Source organism: Tetrao urogallus (assembly GCF_951394365.1).
Source record: "Tetrao urogallus genome assembly, chromosome: 7".
Classification (NCBI taxonomy): domain Eukaryota; kingdom Metazoa; phylum Chordata; class Aves; order Galliformes; family Phasianidae; genus Tetrao; species Tetrao urogallus.
In genome coordinates this window covers 51,750,494-51,764,314 of record NC_136820.1, presented here as the reverse complement: position 1 = coordinate 51,764,314, position 13,821 = coordinate 51,750,494, and the positions used below count along the sequence as shown (strand labels likewise).

The window sequence follows — 13,821 nt, the reverse complement described above, 5'->3', positions numbered from 1 at the left end:
ACTGACCCCACAAATTAACCCCATGCAGTGTTTCAGCACACCCAGGCATCCCGTTGCTCGCGTGAGACAAAGCCTGGAATTGCACTTTGCCCTCTGAAGTGCAGCAGGGCTGAGCTCAGCGGGCTGAGGGCAGCACTGACCTGTAGTGAGGAGCGGGCAGCTGCTGGATGACGTTCTGCATTCTGACCAGCCGCTCCTCCTCCGTAGTGGCACCAACAGCATCCTGGAAAAGGGCAGAAAGGGATTGAGACACAAATCAGGCGAGATACCTGCCGCAGGGTCGGGAACCATGGGCACAGCGCGCTGCTGGTCAGCACAGGGACAGATTTTAGGCCTCCCCAGAGGCATCTGGCGAACATAGCGGCACGCAGCTGGTGCCACCACGGCCAAGGAGTCCAAGCACCGGGCTGGTTTACAGCCTGGTTGGGCAGCTCAGCTCCTCGCAGGGGGCATTCATCTCCAAGTACACTTGGCTATTAATCCCCTTCCCGTTCCAGAAATAGTTGGGGAATAGCAAAAAAAGAAAAAAAAAAAAAAAACCCCGAAGAATTAAAAAAAAAAAAAACACAGAAATTCTCGCAAGCATTGTGAATATGGAAATAACCACCTCCTGGGGCCACCAGAAGTGGCATCAGCACGATGCAGGATGTGGCAAAGACATGCGAGTAAACCCCATGGGGCTAACAGAAGAAGGGCCTCGGAGCTGGGGCACTGCTGCAGCCATCTCCCAAGAGGCCCACGGAAGAGGTAAAGGAACGGCGTTGCCTTGTGCTTACCGAGAACTTGTCGTACAGCTGGTCGGTCAGCAGGGGGTTCGGGAGCTCCCTGAAGTACATTTTGCAGAGGGAGCTCGCGCTGTGAACGTCGCGGACGGTCAGCTCAGGAACCTGCTCAGACTCAAATTCCTGGCTGCAGAGAAGGACACGAAAACGGTTGAGAAAGAGGAAAGCAAGTCCAAAGCCACACCCAATGCAATCCAGAGTTGGAAGGGCTTCCTGATGTACAGCAGAACACAAACACTCGGCCACCAGCACCACGTCAGCCGTGCTGGATGGGATGTTCCCAAAGGAGACCTTTACTCTGTGCTAAGGCATTGCCCGCAGGCCTCTGAACGCCCGCAACAGGGCACGTGCCCCTGCTGGCAGCTGTGTCTGTCAGTCGCAGCACTCTTACCGCAGTCTCTGGACGCTGGACGCGACGCCGGACAGGCGGTATATCCCCTGCACCACGCCGTGCTGCTCGATGAACTCGGCGCAGCTCTGGAGGACCTGGGGGACTAAAGAACACGTGCCGGCGGTTACTGGAGCTCCTTATTCAAGTCCTGGCTCAGGCTGCGCTCCCGTCACATCCCATCCACTAAGCCCAGCCAGGCTACTGCTTAGCTCTTCCTTCAAGGGGAAAGCTGTCACAGACACCTCTGCAGGAGCTGCTGAGGAAACTGGACAGAGATGTGTTCTTTGCGTTCCAGAAATGCCAGGACCTAGGAATCAGCCTGGAGAAAGTAATTCCGGGGAAGCCGCAGACATTGCAAGTCCCATCACTGCTCCCACGGGAACGGAGGTGGAAAATCTCACGCCCGGAAGGAGCTGGGAAACTGATGCAGGACACTCTCTTTGGCCAAAAGGCTTCCTTTCTTTTCAGGCTACCAGGGGATTGGCTTACAGGCTTTGCTTTAAGCAAATACAAATGTGCTTGTCCCTTGGGAGCATTTACCTTGCAGCCATCACCTACTCAGTTGATCTTTCAGTCGTCAACTCCCATTCCCCGTTTCTCCACCTGTATCAACCTGCCCCTTGCTACATACCATCTCCCTTTCATCTTTAGGTTCCCAAACAGGGAAGCTCTCAAGCATGGGCCGTCCCTTACCATCACGACCAGAGTGGAGAAGATGCTCTCCCAGGTCACGGCCAAACACCCTTTCCTTCTCCACCTCCCGCTCTTTCGGTTGCTTTGGGCGGGCCTTCACCACGGAACAAAGGAAGGAGAGGAGCTTGCCGCGCTTCTTTGGCACTGCACAACAAAAGGAAGAAACCAGTTCATTTTAGGCTTGGCTCTGTTGGACGAGGCCGAGCACAACACATTCTACAGAGCACCTCAAAACGGGAAGAACATGATGAGCAAGTGCGTACAAAAATGGATTTTCCCCAACCCTGGAGGAGTCCAAGGCCAGACTGGATGGGGCCCTGGGCAGCCTGGTCCAGTCCCACATTAAATGTGGAGCTTGGTTGGCAGCCCATCCTGAGGCAGGGGGTTGGAGCTTGATGATCCTTGAGCTCCCTTCCATTCCCAAGCCATTCTACAAGGATTCTAGGATCGCCCCAACTCCAGTCATAAACACAGGAGGACCGGGCCAAATCTCTGCACGTTCTGATGGAGTTTAATGCACTCCTCTTGCTTAGCTTGCTCAACCTGGGGATTAAGAACCCTCTTGAAAAGCCACGTTCTGATCAAGCGTGTCACTAGCACAACCAGACCTCTATCTGTCCACCAGGGACGCTGGCTGTTCTCAGCCTCGTACTGACTTGCAGGAGAACTGCCTTTGCCTTCCCTCATTCTCCCTGCCTACAAAACACCAGCCATACGCCCCGTGCTATGCATGAAGGATCATCAGCACAGAGGATAAGGTGGGAAGGATAAGGGAGGTATTAAACACGGAACACACCCAAAAAAGACTCCATTTTGCTTCCCTGCACCATCAAATGTATCATCGTACCTGGCTTTGGCACTGAATTGATGAGACTCTCCGGGATTTTTCCGTTAATGAGCTCCACACACTCACCGGGGAAAAATCCAACCTGTAACAAGAAGAAGAAGAGAGGTGCGATACTGAAGGCAGCATTTCTCAGGCCTGAACTGTTCAAACATCACATTTTCCTCATAACGTGCCTGCCGGATGCTCCGTAAGACAATCCAACAAAAAAATGGCCTGCTTAAAGTTAATGATTATTCAAAATTTGCAGGCAAATATCCATAAAACTGTGTACGGAGCGGGGAAAGGACAAGTATGCTATGCACCCCTAAATCTCAAGCGTGCCCGAAGGGAAAGACTTCATACAGAAGCTATAGATTATGATAGATTGATGCAGCTAGATCTGAGTTAGCACAGCCTATGAACTTTCTGCTTGCTGACTGAGATGCAGCTGCCATCCCCAGCTCTGAGCTACCCAGCATTCGGCAGCCAGCAGCAGCAGCAAGCACGCAGAGGCTCTGTTACCCTGCCTCATCTCAGCTGACAGGCAGCGACTTCCTGAAAGACAGTGACTTCACCTTCTGCATGGGTGCAAGCACAAGTGCTCTGAGACACTGAAACACGTGTCCTAGCTGCTGCATTTCCAAAGGTGCGGTTCAGTGGCCGTGACCTGATGCATGTTGTGAGGGCTCTTCTTTCTAAGTTAATTGAGGAGGCAGTTTCCTACAAAGACCAACTTTCAGCTCTGGCCTAAGCCCACAGCAAAAGGCAAAGTCCCCTGACACCAGCACAAGGAAACCATTTTCCATGTGGAGCCATGCTGTGCAGGCAGGGCAGCTCTAAGCTGAGATTCCTGCCTCGACCGAAGTTGCGCTCTCACGTCTGAAGCTTGTGCCTACCTGAAAGCCGTGCTTGCCTCTCCAGCGGGGGCTCAGCTCCTGAGGCGGCATATCGATGACGCACACGAGGTCTCCCACCTGCAAGAGATTGCAACGTCAATGCCAGCTTCAGCACGGCTGGGAGGAAAGCGCAGCTCAAATGACTGCACTCTTCTGCACTGCCCAATATCGTCAAGCTTGAGAGCCATTGCACCAGCGCAGCTCTTCAGGCATTTGCCGTCGGGCAACTGAACATGGATGTAGAAGCGTCACTACGTTACACAACACACAGGATACAGCTGTTCTGCAGGAAATGGTTCTCAAAAGCAGCAGGGGACAGAAGAGCTCCGATTAAATTGCAGACATAAGTTAGCAGGGCTTCCTGAACAGACCTACACCACCCATACACCGGTCTGCTGTTGCTCAGACACCAGGCTACAATACTGGCCAGAATCTGTTTGATCAGAAGATTCCAATGCCAAATAGAGCCATAGTTTAGAGATGGCTGAACTCCTAACACTAACCCTAACCCTAACCCTAACCCAACCCTGCATCCAACCCACTGCAAGTCTAATCTGGAACTGAATCTTCCGGGCTTCGCCTCACCAAACATTCTGAAGGTGTCTGAGAATATTCCTGATAGCTTCACATGTTATACTCTTCTGTACATGACAACAAGGAACGCCCTTAACTGCTTACCTCCAAGGAGAGTTCACCCGGTGCCTGGGCAACGTATCTCTTAATAACGTGGGCAGCACCAATAGCTGGGATATTAAGAGATGACTCCTCACGGACCAGCACGGGCTTCCCGTTGTTCTCAGCCTGAAACAGAGAGCACAGGCCACGGTGAGGAGCTGAGGGCAAACGAGGAGGATTTCAGGCTGAGGAGCATGTCAGCAGAGAAAGCTGCAGGAAATGCACTCGGTCCTTATCATGGGCACACAAGAAGGAACGGCAAGGCTAAGAACATGCCCGCAGCAAGGAAAGAAAGCAGCTTTAAGGCAGCTTTTCAGTGACACTGATAGAGCCGCAAGGATTCGCTCTCTCTTGAAAAGCAGGAGAGCACATCTGCGGCTCACTCTGCTGGCTCAAATCAGGGAACAAAGACCAATCAGAGCTCCATACTCTACCTCCATCCGTGCGATGTCAGGCCCACAGCTGATCTCGCTGCACGCGACGCCCATCACAGCAGGCACGACAAGCTGGAACTGAAGAGAAACACGCTCATATTTTCTCTCTACACACACCACAGTATCGAGAGACTACTGGAGAACTACCCTTGGCTATCCTCTGGCACAGGCAGGTGCTCTAGAAGCAACCACTCTGTTCACTCCGTTCAAATGGGACTGCCCATTAGGCAGCATTTGACCAAGCGGCTGTCCCTCTGCTAGCAGATGGGGACTGGCACAAAGCAGCAGATGCATTCGCCCAGGGCGCTCTGACAGCGCAGCAGCAGGGCAGTGAGAGGAATCATTGCTGCAGGTGCATCTGCTCCCCGGCCACGGCTCCCAGCAGCCTCACCACCGGCACCTGCTGCAGCCCCGCACATCAAGGATTCCCTCTGCTTGCATCTCTGCTGTGCTCCCTACAGCTGCCGGGCACACTCACACAGCCCAAGCGTGCGGGCTTGTGACCTTGGGTCACGCTGTGCAGCTCGGCACAAACTGGGCCTAGGACTCTTTGCCTAAGGGTTAGGTTTCCTTCAGACCAGCTGGTCACAGCACCACACACAGCATCCTTCTGAGGGCGGAGCTGGAGGGGAAGGGAAAAAACCCACACGGGACCAGTGTCCCATCAAAGCTGGGTGAGGCTGTGTTACTAAACATGGTGCGACACAGTGCTGGTCAACCACGTGAGGGGACAAAGCGTGGCACGTACCTGGCAGGAGATCAGAACAAGGTAGACAAGTGTCTTGAACTCGCAGCTGATTCTTGTCACTTTGCTCTGTTCTTCCACGAGCAAAAGCTGCACCAAGGGAGCGGGTAGAGGAGAGAGAAGGAACAGGTCTGAGAGCTTGCACAATGTAGCAAAGATGACAGGGGAAAAACCATGGAAAAAATGCCATCTTTGTGGATCGCTAGGGAATGCAGGTACTGGGTGAAAGTTACGGTCGATGGACAAGAGTAAGCAGTGTGAGCTGCTAGGAGCTCCACCAGCCAGCAGTTCTCAACAGCTCACTGCCCACCCGTCCATCCCACGCCCTGACTCAGCTTACCTACAAGATGCTGCACAAGACGGGGTGAAAACGAAGGCACTCAGTCGCTGCACAAGGGCAACAAGCGAGCTACTCACGCAGAGCTCAAGCGCTCCAATGAAGGGACGCAGCACGCACTGCTCCTCCCCTCATTCCAGCCGCTTGTGACATCACTAAGGGCCACCAGGCTGCTCCGCCATGACGACAGGGTGGGGAGGCAAGACCATGTCACAGGACCAGAAGATTCCAACACCGCACCCAACATTCTAGAATCAGCGGGCGGTTGGAATTCTACCTCAGCCCAATCCTGCAGAAGCTGCCATGCGGTTGCCATGACCACAGCGCAGGACCCAGCGCTTGCTCCTGGGCAGCCTCGTACGGCTGGCCTCAGGCCGTCCCTCTGCAGGGCCTTCCTGCCCTCGGGCAGATGGACATTGCTTCCCAACAGCGTACCTTGCAGCGCAGGGCCTATGCAAAATCCACACTGGAGTCCTATATATCTCTATCAAGCTATCTATACCTAGACACACAGTCACCACCACCATCTTTTTTCTTAGTCTTGAGGTACACCATTCAGCTGTTTGTTTCATTGCCATCAAACAACCCCACTGACGTCACACTGCTGACACAACGTCCTTGCAAACACAGCAGCAACTCCTGGCACCGATAGCTCCGGCTACAACAAGCACAGGGCTCTGGCTTGCTTTGGATGCAGTTGCAGCATGCACCTGAGGGCTTTGTGGAAGGGGATATATTTCAAACTGCACCGACGTTTCCAGACCATTTCTCTTTCGGCATGGTCCCAGCACCTGGCATGCTGATCATCATCCTGAATATACATTTTGTCAAAGTTCTAGAACTAGTGAAATAGTTCCTTACCAAACGCAATCTGATCACTCTTCTGGCCATATTTTGTTCCAGCTACCGCTTCCTGCGGGTGGCACGAATAGCGCTGCATCACCTATAGCTCTCTGCTCTTACACTTCTGATGCTGTCTGGGCAGTCCTCGTGGCCTCAAAACTCTCTCATGCCAAACGTGCCACATTCTGAGGCACAGAATATATATCACACTACTTCAAAACGCCTTTTTTTTTTTTTTTTTTTTAATATAATGATACTAGGGATAATCATCTGGAGCTAGAGCAATATGAGAAAATTCCCTTTAGTTCAACCATAAGTCTGCCCCATGGACTCCCGAAGAGCTCTAAGAATACGCAGGGTGGACATGGATGGCAGCTACCATAACAGTAAGCAATGAAAAATGAGGTTGTGAGCCATGCTGTGTCATTGCATCTGCAGGCAGGGATTCTCCTTGGACTGAACAGAGTGCAGATGTAGCCTGAGAAAAGAACTTAGGATCATTCAGGAAAAGCAAATGAGTTGAGTAATTAATTGAAGAAACTCACGTTCCAAAGGTACTTAGAAGGAGAGAGTATTTCCCAACAGAATGGGTTTAACTGTCTATTACCTGTTTGGTTACACAGGTCTACTCTATGTATGCTTAGACTGACCTGAGAGGGCATGCTTCAGCACACCCCAGAATTTCCAGTTTCCAAATCGTCCAGGCAGCGCAAGTGCGGTGTACGTCTCCCTTGGCACAGACATCAAGCTTTTCTTCCTGTGCAATAAACTAATTATGACGGGGGAAGGGGACAGTACAGGCCGCACAAGAGAAGAGCCTAGGGGAACGATTTTAGAGCTGGGAGTGAGGCAAATGACGCGGCTCAAGTGCATCTATACCAATGCACGCAGCATGAGCAACAAGCAGGAGGAACTGGAAGCCATTGTGCACCAGGCTAACTATGATCTAGCTGCTGTTACTGAAACATGGTGGGACTGCTCCCATGACTGGAGCGTTGAGATTGATGGCTATGAGCTCTGCAGAAGGGATAGACAAGGAAGGAAGCCAGAATATTCATCAATATTGAATTGATCCTGCAATTCAGGAACCTCACAAGCAACCTGAAAAAAGTGTCTGAAAAAAAGAAAGAAAAAGGAGAAAAAGGAGAAAAAGGTAATCAGCATACCAGCAGCTGTTCTTCTTTAAACCATGGTTCCCAAGCATACTGCAGCTGGACAAGCTATAGCTTATTACATCAAAAGCCATCTAGAAGATTCAGTTATTGGTACTGGCCATGTCGGCATTAGCTCACTGTAAGCATCCGCAGGACAAGTCTACGGACTGAATGACCTTGTGCACCCATCCTTCTGTCTCAGCTGCAAGAATAATCCTCACTCCCAGCCATTTCCAGTTTTCTTTCTTACAAAAGATGACAGACATCAAGAAGCTCTTCATTCAAGAGTTATCTTCTTATACAAACAACTGAATTCCAGCCTGGTTTAATCCAAAGTGCCATCTAGTTTGCATACAGAGAACTAGGGTGCATATAGGAAAGAATGCATGCACACTCTAGTTTTCAATGGCCAGAATATCATAATAAACACATAGAAAAACAGCCTGTACTCTGGAGGCTTGTATGGCAAAGCCAATTGTTTTGACCAGCTCATTAATATACTATATCTAGTTGGTAAATTCCAGCTACGTATTTTACATGTCATTATTATCAATGATTGTGGAAGCCCAAAGGGCAACCTCTCATTTTCAACAGACCTCCTTTTTGACAGAGATGGAATCTATTACATTTCAAATTCATCACTCCTTTTGGTTTGCAACATTGCCCTCTGCCAAACTCCTCAACACAATCAGCTGAAGTCTTCTACCTGAATTTCTGGTATGACTGTGACAAGTATTCCTTCACGATGCTCAGATGTGCACCGTCTCCCATGAGCATCTTACTGGACGCAGCGTGCTGCAGCATCTTTGCAACAGAACCAAGGTTTCTTCGTTGATCTGTAGTCAGCTGCCCTCCAGCTGAAAGATCCATTATGTCAAATGCATCCGGTGCAACCATGGCTGGATTCACGTAGCGGTGATAGAGTAAGTTGCCAACAATCTAGGACAAGTTGAGGAGAGAAAAAAACACGTGGAAAACCAGTGGCACAGACCTCCACTGAGTCTTACTGAAACTACTCTCAGTGAGTTCTGACAAATTACTTGCCTGTGAACTGTGGGCCCCGTTCAAGATGCAGGGTCTACTGCGCTGCCATCAGCAAGCACGTGCTGCCCCAAAGAATCTTAGTTTCACACTGTAACATACATACACACACTAAATAAATGCACAACTGTCAACATAGAAGCGGTAAGACTGACCACTACCAGTTCCAGAACAACACAACTGCAGATATTCCTACACACAAAGGTTTTCAAATTTAACTTTTAATACCACCTGTCTATATATTTTTAGAAGTTACCAAAGAATTGCTCATACAAGCGTAAAAGTTACTCTGAGAATTAAACAAAGCTTAGTCTAACAGAAGGCAGAACAACTACACTACAGAGAAACCTGGTACTGCAGTCTCATTAAGGGATAGGAGCTAATTCTTAACACAGGTGTGCAGAATTGACCACCATCTCCAACAAAGCAAAAATGGTGCAGCGTGGAAAACCAAGGAGCTGAGCTGAGAAAACAGCAGCTACTTTCTGCCCCTTTTCCAGAGCACTTCTCTCTCTCTCTCAGAATACCTCTTTGATTAATCAGCAACATTTTTAGCTACAGATCCCCAGTTAAACACAACTGAGAGGAACTCAGAAACATTTAAACCAGAAGTAAGAAACTCAGAAGTACCGAAGATGAGCGGTATTTGACATTTCAAAAGAAGTCCAATTCACCCAGCTAAGTGAGCAGCAATGAACGCTGAGGCCCCAAAGATAAAGACATCCCGTTATCCACGTGCTCATCCATGTTCTTCTAACCCGTATTGGATATGTGCCTGCAGTAATTCCCACAACAAAAAGGCATTGGCCCAGCACGCTGACATGCAGCAAAAGGTCCCACGCCATACACTTCAGTATTTCCTGGTGTTTCACATCAACCTGCGCAGAGCCAAGTCACAGAATCTGGGCTTCTCCTGCTTCACGTGCGATTTGAATGCACAGGAGAGATCAGAGGTGTGAAGAAATGGCAAAAACAGAAAGAATAAGCTTCGCCATTGCTAAGCTGCCCCAGAAATTAACTGCTTTCAGAGAGGTCATGGTTTTGACAGCTGTTTCAGCTCTTGCTGTCCTATCCCAGATGACGGCACATGGTCACAACAGACAAAACCGTTCACTACCTGTCACAAGAAACACATTTGTGAGAGAAATCATGTTGATAATAGTAAAACTGGAAGTAGGAAGACAAGAACAGTACACTGTAGGAGTAGTTTCAGGCCCTAATGCATCTACAGGCAGTCACCACACACAGCTGCAGTTCTGAGCGCGGCATGGACCGTGACATTGTTTCCACAAGGATTAATAATAACTGCAGCTTTCCACCTAAATTTACAGATGGAAAAAATGAATTCACCTGCACAGAAAGAATCCATGCCTCACAACGGGAAAGCACGGAACCAGAAGAGAGAAGAAAACGGCATTCAGATTGGTAATTACTTCGTAATGAAGCAGGGACAGAAAAGCTTAAAGAGACTGTGGCAAGTAATGTAAAAATCCACTCTTTGTTTTATTAAGAAGAGCCCTCACAGACACAAAGACCTTTAAAATCACAAAAGCCAGGACAATTCCAATGAAAGCCACAATGCTGTGCTCATTTGGAAGCATTTACTACCAACATCCTTTTCGTTCTCCAAAAGTACGGAGATGTACAATACAAAACTGCCCACACATCATGAAAAATGACACCATATACTTTGGTGCAGCTACTGTAATGCCCTAGAATATTGTAAGGGAAGTGAGAATAGTAGAATTTTGCACACGGACCTTTCTAACTTGGCACTGTCTCTTTAAAAAAAGAGCAACTGACTCAGATAACACCAGCAAAACCAAGGTGCACCATTCAGCAGCAAGAGCATCCCAAAGTCAAGAAACCTCGGGGGCACAATGCCCAAGATGTTAAAAGCAAAAGGAAAAGCAATAGGGTGACTTCTTCTGAACGCTGTATTATGTCTCCTTTGACAAACATGTACCCAGCAATCCAAAGCACAGTGCAAAGTGCTTTATACCCATAACAACAAATAGCCTGTCTACTTAAACTGCAGCTTTTAAACTTCTCTGCACACGTACACCCAACAAAGAACACTGAGATGCATCTGCTGCAGACAGCGTGGCAGACAACTATTCACAGAGCTGCTCAGCTCCTTACCTTCAGAAGCTCCTCCTCGCCAGCATCAGGAACCTTGTCATGCCGGGAGTCTTTCAGTACCTTGGCCATGAAACGCATTCCGTAACTTCGAAGGAAATAAAAGGCAAGTGAGAATTCCTCACGGATGAACCCACTATTAACTGCTGCAGGATAATGCGGTGACACACCAGGCTTACGGCATTTTGTCAGCTCAACAACGATGGTTGTCGTTGACAACGAAATTGTCTGTCACTGCCTTCACATTTCGGATTGAGGCATCCAGGTGCGTCCTCACCACACCATGATGAAGAGCTTGTTCAGGGGTAACATTGTACGGCAACTTGCTATTTGGAAAAGTCAGATGTGAAGGTGAGCACTCCTCAGCCTAATATACTTTTGTCAGTGCCAGGCAGAATTTTTGGCTTGACACAGAAACAGATCCACGCTCACCTGGCTGCAAAAGGCTGCACGTTCACTTTAATTAGAATGCTAGCACTGAAAGAGTAAAGGACTTCTCACGTCCTCTGCTGTCCCTGCAGCAGTCACTGTGAGAAAAGGCCCAGCTAACTCTAAACTGTATCTTTCTGTACCACATGCAGACACGCTCTCTAGAGTCAAGGAGGTCACCTGCGATACGCAGTAGTACCTCAGGTCGCAAATAAATCAGTGAAAACACAAGCTGCACATTGCAGTGTTAACATAGTAACTCACGCAGCGTGCTGCGCTGGGAGAGTTGTCTTTGACTTCATAGCATTGCTTTTCCACCACTTCCCTTGAAGTGTGTTAAAAACAAAACAAAAACAACCAACAACAGAAGCCTCAAAATCTGGTGAACATCAAGCACTGGAAGAAACACAGAACTCTGACTGGGGACGGATGGGAGCCGATCCGGAGTTTATAGACACACATTAAAGGGAGGACAGGGACAGATGACGTAGCGGGGGATCTACAGGCCAGCCAACCAGGATGACCAAGTGGATGAAACCTTCTCGTGGGCAGACAGGAACAGCTGCCTGCTACGATTCTATGAACACGGCCTGTGTTGAGAAGGACCACAATGCTCATCTCGTTCCAACCCCCCGCTGCGTGCAGGTTCACCAACCGCCAGACCAGGCTGCCCAGAGCCACATCCAGCCAGGCCTTGAATGCCTCCAGGGATGGGGCATCCACAGCCTCCTTGGGCAGCCTGCCCGAGTTGTGGGCAGAGATTGGCTTGGAAGAGGAATATCTACGGTATCTGTATCTATGAGTTAACACAGAAGAAATGCTTTGGGGTCTTTTTTTTGGCCTATCTCTTAATGAGATTCACTTCTAATAGTCTCAACACCCCTGTCACAAGATGATCTTTATACCATTCAGAAGAAAGCCATCTCGAGCTGATGGAAAAAAGCTGGTATCAATTGGACAGATGCATACCATGAATCCAGGGATGGTCTGCAACGATTAACAGAGCAATGCAAAGCAGCTGAGCAACTTGTAGAAAAAAACAGTAGCAACAGCTTCCATACCTGGCCTCACCATTCTGAGATCCCATCTGGTTAACCCAGGACTTGCAAATATCCACTGGAATTGTTTTGACGTTGAGCGATTCGTCCTCAATTATTTCCTTCACAACTGGGGCCAAGATCTGCCTCAGTGCCTTCTGACCATGGGCACCACGGTTGAAAGAGCGCATCTCAAAAATACAGAGGAAACAAAGGGAGTTCTACACAGGCAGAACTATTTTCTTTCAGTATTTAAACAAGTAAGCAATCAGCAACTAAAGCCATTCACAGCATGCCGCTATGGCAAATCCAGCAGCAGAGAATAAAGCATACGCATGCACTTTCCTGAACTACTACTCCAAGAAAAGATAATAATAATTAAACAAACCTTTTAGACGTTACCTGTTGGGGGGCACATACCATCCTCATACTTAAAAGCATCAAAAAAGGCATGATTGCCTCCAACATCGTATGTATTTGGTCTTCCTAGCAAGTCGTGAAGCTCCCTATCAGCCAGAAGTCATAAACACCAAACTCCTAAGGGACAATCCACTCAATTATGCCAACAGACAGCCAGAATCCTTAAGCCTGACAGCCAGTAAAAAACCCAAACCAGACAGCATCTGATTTTCAGCCTCCTCATCAGTTTTGGAAAACAGTGTCCTTCGCGTCAGCTTCACTCTGGCCTGTAAAGCCCAAGCTCGTAGTCTGTTCCAAGTCCTTCTTACTAGACAGCAGAGAACTTAGATTAGACTGAATCTTAGGAAAGCACTGCATTAGATCAAAAATAGTGCCTCCCTGAGCAACAAAGCATTGGCTAAAGAAAAATGGCTTTAATCCTAAAGAACAAAGGTAGTTCCTCCTCCTTCCAGGTTACAGAAAGGACTAACGTGAAACAGCACGAGCAGAAGGCAGGGACAGTTCAGCATTATCAGCAAATGAGCACGGGACATCACACCAGAACAGATTCAATTTTAGCAGCGGCCCAAACTGAGGCAACAGCAAGGCTGTGTCCTATGCTACAACGTACTTGATCTCTTCCTGCAATGCTGTTTGCAACAGCCGCAACAGCAGAGATTCCTCTCTCTGACTGCATGCGTAGTTATGCAGCGTGAAGATGGCTGAATCCATGAACTCTGTGGGTTTCTTTTGAGGCATCTGCAAAAGCAGCTTGGCCAAGTATGTTGGAGTAGTCTGAAAAAAGAAGAAAAATTACTTAGTGCATGTGTATAATCAATGACTATTAAGATGTTGTAATTATGAAATAAACAAGAGAGTTTGACAAAGCAGACTAAGATAACAAAAGGAGAATAAATAGAAGGCTTACCCCTATCCTGGGCTCACTTACAAAACTCCAGCAGAGCAGATCTCCAGCAGAGATCCTTCCCCACTGGTAGCC

The 13,821-nt window shown here is 48.7% G+C and overlaps 1 pseudogene across 1 annotated transcript in view; it reads right to left on the bottom strand.

Moving 5' to 3' along the window:
- Positions 1-7,630: 7,630 nt before the first annotated feature.
- The window catches only part of LOC306948542 (ras GTPase-activating-like protein IQGAP1), a 30,702-nt pseudogene continuing 24,511 nt past the window's right edge, over positions 7,631-13,821 (bottom strand). Inside the window, exons 17-22 of the transcript in view lie at positions 13,446-13,620; positions 12,447-12,613; positions 11,174-11,282; positions 10,960-11,076; positions 8,483-8,715; positions 7,631-7,736 (exon numbers count right to left, since the gene is read on the bottom strand). The product of the transcript in view is annotated as a ras GTPase-activating-like protein IQGAP1 (transcript). The remainder of the gene's footprint in view (positions 7,737-8,482; positions 8,716-10,959; positions 11,077-11,173; positions 11,283-12,446; positions 12,614-13,445; positions 13,621-13,821) is intronic.